Below are 12,653 nucleotides of genomic sequence, written 5' to 3'. Positions count from 1 at the left end.
GGGCAGGTCATGAGCCCTAGACTGAGGCCCACAGTTACACTGAGATCCCAGAAGTCTCTTCAGGGCTTCCACCTGGCTCAGAGTTCTGGGGTCTTTCTTCTGCCCCCCTTTTTGTGGTCAACCTGAGCATTAGTCAACCTGCTTCCTTGAGCCACACAAACAGGTGCAGCCCAAAGTGACACTCAGTTGTTGCTTGTTTCTTCCATCTGGTAGGTCTCAGCAGATGTCAGTTCCACAGTTTAAAGGCCACCCCCTCTATAAAAAATGCCAAGGTGCAGCTTAACTCTCTGGGAGAGAATAGTAAGAATAAATAAACCATCGGGCCAGAGAAGAGCTGTTTGAGCTGTGTCTTTTCAGCCAAAATCCCTTGAATATTTCATAAGCGATGATGATCACTTTGGCAGATTCCAACATCTAAATGTCTGTCTTGTCATAGCTGAGGAACGACTGTTTCAGCACAATAAGCAGGAGGCATGGCATATGATAATGGTCTGGGGCAGGGGCAGTGTCCTCATGTCCAAATATTGTTCCTTCAGTTGAAATGTTTTGGAAAAAATACTGTTTTTGAATTTGTATATTCAACCATGTTAAGAAAAGTTTCCTGTCAAAGCTTTTCCCCCTTTTATAAAAGCAGAGGGCTGGCCAGTTAGCTCAGTTGGTTAGAGCATGGTGCTAATAACATCAAGGTCAAGGGTTCAAATCCCCGTACTGGCCAGCCACCAAACAAACAAAAAAAACTTTATAAAAGCAGATAGCCTACCAATTCATCTGTTCAGGGCTTCTATACAAATTTTCCTCTTCAAATCTGAACACTCACGGGGTAAATTGCAGATAAAGCCCCCTCGGTGTAAGGGAAATTTCACCTCCCTTTGGGAAACCAAATTTTTCCTTGAATAATGCATGTGTCCCAGAGGTACACCTCTGAGAGCAAATGTTGTATTTTTTCCCTAGAACGTTTCACTGCACATTCCTGGGCTAACAGACATTTTACTCCAGAAATTTCTGGACTAAAAAAATACAGTAGGCAATTGAACCACAGACACTCAGCTGTGCAGGGCAACATTCTGAGGGCAAGGTTATTTGCAGGTGGTGTGTCTGCACTGGAGCTGATTGACAGCAAATCATGTTTCATGGTTCTTGGCAATCAGCACCCCCCGGCCTCTCCTTGCTCACGATAACACTCAGTAAACGGCAGGGCTGAGCAATAAGAGGGGCACGATGGCACATCATCAGCCAGGGTGCAGCTCTGGAGTCAGGCTGCTGGTTTCTAATCCACCGTTCCCAGCTGTGTAACCTGGAGCCGACTACCTAATCCCACATCTTTAAATGGGGATAATAATGGTACCTACCTCATGTGCTTTATATGAATATTCAGAGATGACATGTGTAGAGCACTTAGCAGCGACCAAAGACACAGTAATGGTTCAATGTTAGTTACAAAAAGAACACTAACAAAACTGCATTTTCAGAATAAATAATGATAATAAATTCCATTATTATTTTGTTATTGTTATGATCACCCCCACTTAACAGATGAGAAAATTGAGGCACAGAGAGGCTAAGTAAATGATGTATGGTTTCAGGGCTAGGATTTGAAGCCACGTGTTCCAGCTGGCAGAGCTAAATTCTTGGCTCATCTACTTGGTGCTGTTGAATCAAAAGCTGAAGGAACCTTTTTTCCATTTGAATGTGGTTCTCTTACTCTGAGTGAAACCATTTCCTTCACAGCAGGATTCAAAATATTCTTTATGACTTCAACATGCATAATATTGTTGACCTCCTTGTTGACTTCAACCCATGTGCTTACTTCCTGATATTGAAAATGTGGCATCTCCTTGGAATTCAGAGATTCTGGTCCTTGAAATGGGGAGGAAAACAGCATCTCAAGATGTCCGAGAATATTAGAGTGTTAGGGATAAATTGCTGTTTTTATCACACCAGGCAGAAGGTGAATTTCGGGTTTTTGCTGTTTTAAGTTTCCTTCTTGGCTTTGAGGTTTCCTTAAGTAGTGAATGCCTGAGAATATTGGATTCCAAAAAAAAAAAAAATCCAAATTTTAGGTTATTTTGTTTCTTTATCTTCCTTTTTTTTTAATGGTGAAAAAAATGTATATTTAGAATGAGCCAGTGGGACTCAATTTAGATGACCCCAATTTTATTGGCAATAGCCAAAGCATCATAATCTGGAGCCAGACGAACATACACCTTCTTCTCCCCATCGGTCCTGATCAGAGTGTTGACCTTGGCCACATCAATGTTGTAGAGCTTCTTCACAGCCTGTTTGATCTGGTGCTTGCTGGCCTTGACATCTATAATGAACACAAGTGTGTTGTTGTGTCCCATCTTTTTCATGGCAGACTCAGTGGTCAGGGGGAACTTGATGGTGGCATAGTGGTCGAGCTTGTTTCTCTGGGGGGCACTCTTCCAAGGATATTTGGGCTGCCTCCAGAGCTGCAGTGTCTTGGGCCACCAGAAGGTGGGTGATGTGCAGATCTTTCTTTGTGTGGCTGTGGACACCTTTCAACACTGCCTTCTTGGCCTTCAAAGCCATCTTGTGGGCAGGAGCTTTCTTTTCAGTTTTCTGCAACATCTTTTGAAAATTAATCTTCCTCTCTTGACTATATCACCTCTGCTATATCTTTCCTCCTCTCTCTCTATTTTGCATGAAATCCACACCCTCAACAGAGATGGTGCTATGGTTTGAATGTGTTCCTTCCAAAATTCAGGTGTTGCCAATGTGATAGTACTAAGACGTGGGGCCTATAAGAGGTGATTAGGCCATGAGGGCTCCTCCCTTGCAAAAGGCCTTTATTAAAGAGGCTTCAAGCAGCACTGGGCTAGCTTGCCCTTCTGCCTGTGCCATAGAAGGACACAGCATTCTTCTCCTGGAGGATGCAGTGATAAGACTCCAATTTAGAAGCAGAGACCAGACCCTCACCAGACATCCGAACCTGCCAGCACCTTGATCTTGGTCATCCCAGCCTCCAGAACTGTGAGAAAACAAATTTCTGTTCTTTATAAATTACCCGGTATGTGGTATTCTGTTATGGCAGCATAAAACAGACTAAGATGGATCTTGAAATTTAAATCTTAAGTCCTACCTGTACTCCTAGTTGAGGCAACAGGAGAAGACAGTGGAGAAGGCCAACCAAGCACCTTGTAAATCAGAACGTTGACACCTGTGGCCATTCTTTAAACATCTAAGGTGACTTCCTTGAACGGTGGTTTTCACTGATTGGCAGAATGAAGACAATGGGAATTGGAATATTTTTTAAAAAGCACATGCCCAGAGCTCACCTTAGGAGATTCTGGCTCTGTGGATACATGGTAGGGCCCAGAGTCACACCAGTATTCAAAGAGGAGAACCAAGCTGAATCCCCAAAGCAAATGGGAAAATGATTATTGTCTTTTGGCTCATCCATTACCACAGATAATTGAGAATTGTCCAACATAAATTTAAATAAATGTGGTGGCTTGCTTTTCCCTCCCTTCCTTCCTTCTTTCCTTCTATCTTTCTTTCTATATATTTTTTTCATTTTTTTGGTCCTAGTGCTACAGTGGAGAGTACTTGGTTTTGAAACCTTAAATATTCAAACTATTTTGTTACTATGATAGGCTATTTTAATTCTCTTAATTCTTTTTAAAGCTCACGTTGTCTCTAGGTTTTAACCAACTCAGAAAGATAACTGCCAAAGCCATTGACCAATTGGGGGCTTGTTTTGTTGTTTAAAGTAGGCATCAAATTAATACTTCAATCCTGAGATGAGTAGAAATATGAATGGATCCAGTGGAAATTTGCAAATAGGTAAGAATTTTGACATCCATGATCATTATTATTGTGATTATAAATAGTAAACGCAACTAGAGGAGCAGTGCAGCAGCTTCTCAAGGCCCACGTCCTTCGCTGTCAGGTAGTTCACTTAAAAGCCCTGAACACTGTGGGAAGGACCAGGGAAGCTTCAGTCGGAGACTGGGATTTTGAGCCTCTCTCCAGGACTGCACTAACTGACCCTATTAGGATGTTTAATTCAGCTCTTTGAAAAACCACTCTCTTAGAGGTCTTCACTGCACATGTAAGAGCCAAGGAGGAATGTATTTATGCTTTGCCAAGGATCTGCATTTGCCCAAAAGATTTAAACATTCATAAATCCAACTGCCTTCTCAATGCCTCCCCGTGGCTTCTTTCATTCAACAAGATTTTGAGTACCAACTTATGTACTGAACACTTTTGAGCGCTGGGGATACAGCACAGAACAAGACAGACAAAGCCCCTGCCCTCACAGAGCTTACATTCTAATAATGTCTCACAGTCCTCTCATTAATGGCCAGCAAAGCACTGTTGACTTCTCCCTCCCCCGCTCACATACCACCTGGGTCCTTCCCCCGTCACCCGATGCAGCCATCCTCCCCATTTCAGTTACCGGCTTCACCGTCGACCCAGGGGCTCAGGCTGACAGCCTAGGATCATCCTTGATTTACTCTTTACCCAACCCCCTGACATTTAATCCATCAACAAGTCCCATTTGCTCTACTTACAGAACACTTCCTGAGTTGGGCCACTCCTTAGCATTTTACCCGCCAGCACCTTACTAACCTCTGGGACTGCTTTTGTGCTGGTGTACCCTATAATCCATTCTCCACTTAGCAGCCAGAGTGATCTTTTATAAACATAACAGTAAGCCCTTCCTGACAGTCCCCCTAATGGCTTCCCTTTGCATTTGAAATAAAATTCAAAATGACAGGACCCTGCATGATTTTGCTCTTGCCTACTTCTCCAACCTAACTTTATACCACCCACCATTCTCTCTGGCTCCATTCCAGCCACACAGACCTTCATTCTGTTTTTGGAACATGCCAAGCTAGTTTTCTCCACATGCCTCTGCACTTGCCCTTGCCTCTGCCTTAGACCATCTTCCTCCAGGTCATACCACAGCTGCTGCCTTCTCTTGGTCATGTGTCAGCTCAAGGGTCAGGAAGCCACTGACTTTTCTAGCTCCTTATACCAAAACTTGTATGCAAAGAACCAGAGATATAGTAATGACAGCTATGTAGTAGATGCTCAGTAAGTAAGTATTTAATGGATGAATAATGCTAACTCATGTTAACAATTATTTATCGAAATAAGTTCTATTAGAAATACAAAGACAAGACATGGTCCTTTGTTCAAGGAATTTATGACATAAATTCAACTGCAAGGCATATATGACATAAAATATTGAATAAATATACCCATGGGGAGAAAGCAATGTCAAGCATTAACTATTGTGTGACTAGAGATGTGTCACGGGTTAGTGTAAGCAGTATGATTCTATTATTAAGTCTGGGTATGAGTCCAGGTTCTGCTACTTACTCACTATGGGACCCTGAGCAAGTAAGTGACAAACTGATTTTTGGCTTCGTATTTCTCATTTATAAATACGGGATCATTTTATCAACTTCACATGGCTATTCGGACACTTAAACAAGATAATGTACTGTATATAAAATCACCGAGCACAGGTTAGGTTCTCAATAAGTGGTAACTAATATGATTCATGCCCAATGAGAGACAGACTGTGTGTGCCATGACAGTTGGAGAGATCACACAGGCACAGCCTCCTTGAGGATGACCGAGACTTCAGAGCCTTGGAGTTGGGGAAGGCTTTGGTCAGGCAAAACTACGAACTTTAGCATTGATGAGGTTTTGGAGGCGATGACATAGACAGACTCACACTGTTCACCAAAAGTAGGAATCCCTCCTTGCACCTTCTTACCCAGCTTTTGCTAAAAACTTTCAAAGATTCACTCCCTTTCAACAAGAGTTTTCTGGTGAAGGAGTTTGATTTGTTTTAAGAATTCTTCCTTAAGCCAAACTGAAATCTTTTTCTTTATAAATTCCACCTGTCGGTCCCCAGGGGGAATAGTATAAATTATGTCTTCCTTTGGTGTGGTTTTCTTGAGGCTGAACATTCCCCATGTCTTCAAAACTTACGTCATTTTTAATATGTAAAAATGAGGATCCCTAATCTGTTCTGAATGGTGAGACTCTCCCTTCTTGCAATTGGGTTAGTCTCTTGTTCTTAGTGCCTGCTAAATTGATTACTTTTTTCTATCAGCTGTGACTTAATTATTAGCCCAGCTGATGGCCAACTAAATAAACCCCCTTGACTTTTAGCATCCAAATAGCCATCAAGCTCATCGCTTCTCTGTGCATAGGTCGTTTTGTTTGTTGCTTTCTCAACTGGGTGTAATATTTTATATTTAAGTCTACTGAATTTTAATTTTCAGGGCATTCAAGCCTATCAAAATAATTTTGAATCTTAATTAAGCTATGTATTGAATTAACTGCCACTCCTGATTTTTTTTTTCATATTCAGGTTTGATAAATATGTCTCATGTATATTTATTCAAATTGTTGGTAAAAATGTCAAACCTAATAAGAATTAATGGAAAGCCTTATGGCATGTCACTAGAGACTATTCATCAGGTTGGTCTTGGATCATTAATCACCTCTTTGCAAAGTATTTTTAATCTAGACTTGAATCTCCTTAACTCTACAATCATCCAACAAATGTTTCCCCATTTTGTCTCTAGGTATAACTTGAGATACTCTGTGAAACAACTTCCTCAAACCAAGACATGTAGGGCCGGCCCGGTGGCGCACTGGATAGTGCGCCGCTTGGGAAGCGCGGCGGCGCTCCCGCCCGAGGGTTCGGATCCCACATACAGACCGGTTCCCGCTCACTGGCTGAGCGAGGCGCGGGAGCAGCACTGAGGGTTGCGATCCTGTTGCCGGTCCCCGGTCCGGTACGGGGGCAACACTGAGGGTTGCAATCCGTTGCCGGACACGGAAAAAGACAAAAGACAAAAAAAAAAAAAAAAAAACCAAGAAATGTAGTTGATATGCGAGTCAAATTGTCCTATCGAAAAAAAAAAAAAAAAAAAAAAAAAAAAAAAAAAAACCAAGACATGTAGTTGATATGCGAGTCAAATTGTCCTATCGAAAGAAAAGAAAAAATTGTGTGATTTAGAAATTAACTACTTGAGGATGTCTAATTTTTCTTCCATTTATTTATGATGATGTTGATGGAGAAATTAACGATGGAGCTGCTGTTAATTCTGTGCCTTGTGCTGGGCACTGTGCCAAACACTTTACATACCTAATCACATTTAGCTTTCACACAACCCTGAAAGGTCGGAATCATTGCTTTACTTTACAAATAATAAAACTGAGATTCAAAAGGGCTATGCAATTTGCTCAGTATCACAGAGCTAGAAAGCGACAAAGCCAATATGAAACTCAAACTTTTGTGACTCCAGAGCCCAAGCTCTCTGTTATATTGTTACACATATAATATCACATCTAATTGTAAAATAAATACTTGACATGGGAAATAACCATGAATAGAGAAGTGGGGACATAAAATGTAGGTTTTGTTTGAGGGCTTTTAGGAGTGATCAAGTAAGACCAGGGCAGCATCTCCCAACATGAGTTCTGTGGGATGTCAGAATGCATTCTGTGGAAAAACAGTGCCCCATGGCCTAACACATTGGCCACAAGCTGGGTAAATGATACATTTTTTTATTTTATTATTTTAGGACTTGTCATGTTATTTATTACATTAATGTACATGGTGACTCTCCCAGAATGCAGCATTTCACAAAAAATACTTGGGTACGGAATGCCTGAGGTCCTGGTACCTATTACAGAACACACTTTGGGAAACTCTGTAGTAGGGGAGGGAGTGGGCTGGGGCTTTAATGCCTCAGTCTCCCAAAGCAGTTTGGCCAAAAGTCCCTCAAGAGGCAGAGAAGGAGCAGGGAAGGGGATGAGGATTCAGCTGCAGGTCAAAGCAGAACAGATGCGGTGGATGTTGAGGTCTAGGTCCCTCCTGCCCTGGCCACATGGACTTACAAGGTGAGATCCTAATCCCGTGATTCGGATTCCATAAACCTCATATGAACAGAAGTTTCATTCCTTTTCATCACACCTCATACTTTAAAAGTTATACAGACACTAAAATTGTGTGTAAATCATTAGGATAGAAAACATGCAGGACCCGCCAGGACAAAAATGCAGCCAAGAAGTTTGTTGACATTTCCAGCCATCATACCCCTCTCCTCTATTCTCTCTCCCCCTTCCCTAGGTGATGCCCCAGTTTCCTTAAAGTCACACCTCTCTTGTCCCCCAAGCACCCCAATTCATGTAAAAGTTGTTGCTATGAGTCATTTTGTAATTTGTAAAATATTGTCTTCAATGAAAAGTAAAATTGTCTTGTATTTGTAGCGATTCTTTATTTGGGTCAATCAAATATATAAATGCAACAAATACTCCATAGAAGGAGAGAAGATAGAAATCTGTATATTTATAGTCCTTCTACTTAATGCCTTCTAAGAAGTTCTCTGTTGCTATATAAAATATGTTAATTTTTAGCTATAGAAACCCACAGCCAATCTTGGAGGAAATTTTTTAAAGTACACTTAAGTTTAAACTATTCATCAACTAATGTACACATTTATACCATGCCTTTCCACTTGCAGAGCTCTCCACATGTGCATTTATCCTTATACGGCCACTCTGAGTGTGGCTCTGGGACTCCATCCTATAACATTTTTATAGACACTTCTAGAGCAGCTTTTCCTAAAAATTTTTCTCAGAACCCTGGTTTCTCAACAGCTCAGGGGGAGAAAGGAAAAAACATTCAGGGTCCAGTAGGTTTCAGAAATGCCTTTGTAGCTCTTTCCCCCTTGTGCATTAGTATTCCCAATGCACTTTAGCATATTGACACTCTTAATTTACCAGCATTTCTCAAGTGTATTTAATGTGGAACTTTATTTTCCTGATCTTTCTCCAGTTTTGCAGAACATACTGCTCTTGAAACTACCCAACGCAAGGAAATATTAAGGAACATAAGATACACATGTGAAATATTTAAATAGCACAACAGCTGACATACATTCTAGTCTCCCCTCCAGGCTGAGGACTCCAGGTCAGTTAGGGCTGGACAGTTCCAAGGTGAGTCAAATAAATGGCAAAGAGTTGGATGGAGGGAGGTGAAGATTCTGCTTGTTCAGACATATTCTGGGCAGGATCATAGAAGATGGCTTGAAGAGGGAGCCTGGGTACAGGAAGACCCATCAGGAGAGAGTTGTAAAAAATGATAGGAGATGACAAGGGGGCTGGTTAAGGCTGACAATGAGACTAAAAGGTAAAAATGACTCCCAGATGCTTAGGAGAAGAAATCTGAGTAGCTCAGTGACTGACTGGGTAGAGGCTGAAGGAGAGGGAGAGGTTTAGACTGACTTCAGGCTTTCCAGGTGGGCCATTTGGAATAAGTGGGGCACCTGTGACATCATCTGGGCAGCTACAAGGACCCTCTGAAGTGGTCAAGGGCACATGCTTTGATTTAGCCATACAAGGCTTCAAATCCTGACCCTGTTACTTATTAGCAGTAGATTTGGCCAAAATTACTTTACTTCTCTGAGCCTATTTCCCCCACTGTAAAAGGGGGCTAAGGATAGTTTCCTCATAGGTTGTTGTAAAGGTTTAATAAGGTAATGAATCCTTAGCTGAGGATAGAGCCTGGCACATAGTAGAAGCTCAACGAATGTTAACTGCTGTTTCTGTTGTTACTGCTATTATCATCACTGTCATCATATTGTGAGGAAATACCATTTGGGACATGCAGGCTAAGGGTGAGAGTAAAGGAAGATTGTTAAATGGGTGCCCTCCAGACAGTGGGAGGTAGGACCCTAAGCTCATGTACTAGATTGAGGCTGCGGATGCAATTTTGGAATAATTCCTGTAGAAAGGAGGGGTGAGCCATGGGAATCAATCTCAGCAAGTGAGAGAGAGATCACGGGCTTCAAGGATCATGCTTTGGTAACACCCACTGTCTTGGTGGTTAATACAAAGATCCAGTGAGAAGAACAATGTGGGCCTCACAGGAGAGTCAGGCAGCATGGGTGATGAAAAACCAAGGGGGGAGAATTTAAAAGATGAGTATCATGTTATCCTGAGCTAAGGATGTTGCAAACTGCACTGAGAGAGTTCGGAATGGCAAGCAGATTGCAAGATGGCGTAGCGTTACTCTCCTCTACCCTAAACTGGCACACCCAATGTGTTGTATCCTGAGTCGACATTTGCAGGATTTCTACAGACCAGAGCAGAGAGGACACTAAAAAAAGAGACATTTAAAGAAACTTGTATTACTTTGCCTGGACGGGAAACTTCCAAGGTGGTCAGTATTTGAAGGGCTGCCATGAAGATGAAGTTGAGTTATTCTTTGTAACTTTGGGAGGCAGAACTAGGTCCATCATTTCATCTTAACCTTAGAACAGCTCTCTCCTGAGGTAGTAAACTTCTTATAACTGGAGAAATTTCATACAGAGCCTGTCTGGCTGGCTACAAAGCTGGGAAGAAACTGCTAGTTTGGGTTGGGAGGTTGACCTAGATCAAACCAAATCCATCCCACCACTTATTTTTGCACATCCTGTGAGCTAAGAATTGTTTTTACATTTTTAATGATTTTTTTAATTTAAATTTTTTATTGAAACATATTGATTATACTTGTTTGTGGTACACAGTTGTATTTCAGTACATGTTTATGATGTGAGGTGATCAAATCAGGATAGTTAGCAAATTTCTCACCGTAGTGTATTTCTTTGTGATGAGGACATTAACAGCTCCTCTCTGATAGCCATTTGATAACATGCAGTAAATTATTGTTGATTATGGATGCCTAGCTCAATTGCACACCTATAGAACTACTAAATCACTAGTTTCATCTTTGTAAATTTTATAAAGCAAGTTTCCTGATGCTATCTTAAGATGTGAAACCCAAACAAAATAATTAACCATATCCATTTGTACCTCAAAACTTCTACCTAAGCTTCTTTAAAAAAAAAAAATGTCAACTGATAAGGAACAAATTTAACACAAAGATTAACATCCTTAATGAAAAAAGAACTCTTAAAAATGAATTAGAAAAATCTAAGCAGAAACTTGGTGAAGGACATGAGCAGACAAGCCACGCACCCCATAGAAAAACTCATGTCTAACAAGTACATTCCCAGATGTTGGGGGAGGGGGGAAAGGGAGACAGGGCTAAGGCCCTGGGGGGGCAGGACCCTCAGGGACAAATGGTGCTGCTCCTCTGGCTCCTCCTCAGTGCTTGCCCAGCCTAGTTGCCTGGAGCGTGGTGGGCAGGGCCAAGTTTTTGCACATCCTGGTTTTTTGCACACCTGTTTTTGCATATCCTGTGAGCTAAGAATGGTTTTTACATTTTTAATGATTTTTAAAAATCAAAAGAACAGTATTTTGTGATAGGTGAAAAGTATGTTCAGCTTGAGAGCTCTAACTTCAGTGTTCATAAATTACATTGTATTGGAACCTAGCCATGCTCATGGGTTTATGTGTTGTCTGTGGCTGCTTTTACACTGCAATGGCAGGGCTGAGTGGTTGCGATAAGATCAAATGGCTCACGAAGCCTAAAATATTTATCATCTAGCCCTTAACAGAAAGAGTTTGACAATTCCTGATCAAGATCATCAGTGGTCTTTTTTCAACTGGAAGATTCTATGAGGGAGAAAAGTTTTTGCCTGAGATTTGGGTAGGATGCCATGGATCACTTGGAGACCACCATCACAATAGCCTGCAGGGGTGGAAAATGAGGGTGCAGGGGTGAGAAAACGTGGATAATGGGTCAGGGGATGTTTGTTCGAGAAGACTCACAGCACACAAAGGTGAAAACTGGAATGGTGGCTCATCAGACTGGCACAGTACAGAGGTGGTATTTTGGGGGGATAGGAAGACACATATGTCTGTGGAAGAGGAGAGACATAAAAGCTTTTCCTGTGCTTGATGAACCCAATGGTATTCTTAGTATCTGCTTTATTTTACAGCACAGTTAAATATATCTGTTGTCATATCTCTCAGCAAGAGGGGATTTTCTGAATGTTCTTGTTTATAAATGTGCAGAAAATTTTTGCACAGAGAGTCATGCTTTTGTTGGCAAAAGAAAGTGAGCACTTGCTGATTTTCTGGCAATCCTAACAAAAATACTGAAGTGTATTTATACTCTGGGGGCCAAAATGAATTTCAAAATGACAGTGCTCAGATACATAATCAGCCCAGCTTTCCTCTTCTGCCTCCACTGGGTTTAACAACTTTGTCAAATCCCTTCCTCTGAAATTCACTTCTGCGAGTGAGTTGAAACTCATTCTCTCTACTGTCATATAAACACAAGGCGGGTTTCCCTGCTGGGGCACTCAATATCTTGGTCACCAACCAACGGATGAGATAAGCAGACTAAATCCACAGAAAGTGTGGTATGAAACTGTCTTTCTCAGAAAGCACATTTTTAATTGCATCTTACAGTGTGATTTGTTAACATCTCGTAACAGTCACAAAATGTTTAGTTCACACTGTTTTAAAGTATAATGGTATTCAAATAGAATTTCAAGCCAGACACAGGAACTTAGTTACTCTTCTTACTCCAAACAAGGCAAGATGTCTGTTAGGTAGGCAAATACAAGTAACTTTTTGTTATCTGTGCCAATGAGAGAACCAGGTATTCTGCTAACAAAAATCCACAAGAACCAAATATCCTACTTTGACTAATAGGTTTATCATCCATTTCCTGGGGACTTATGTGACATGCAGCTACATTCATT

The 12,653-nt window shown here is 41.3% G+C and overlaps 1 protein-coding gene and 1 non-coding gene across 2 annotated transcripts in view; both read left to right on the top strand.

Annotated features, from left to right (window-relative positions):
* Window positions 1–12,653, top strand: part of LOC103597914 (1-phosphatidylinositol 4,5-bisphosphate phosphodiesterase epsilon-1-like) — a gene marked incomplete at its 3' end in the record, with an annotated part of 140,943 nt that overhangs the window by 88,667 nt on the left and 39,623 nt on the right. The gene's annotated exons all lie outside the window — the stretch shown is intronic.
* Window positions 641–715, top strand: TRNAI-AAU. Its single transcript has one exon. It is a non-coding gene; the product is annotated as a tRNA-Ile (tRNA).

The sequence above is a fragment of the Galeopterus variegatus genome, unplaced genomic scaffold, assembly GCF_000696425.1.
Source record: "Galeopterus variegatus unplaced genomic scaffold, G_variegatus-3.0.2 Scaffold2467, whole genome shotgun sequence".
In the NCBI taxonomy this organism is placed as follows: Eukaryota; Metazoa; Chordata; class Mammalia; order Dermoptera; family Cynocephalidae; genus Galeopterus; species Galeopterus variegatus.
The sequence above is the reverse complement of the archived record's forward strand: the minus strand, read 5'-3'. Positions and strand labels throughout refer to the sequence as shown.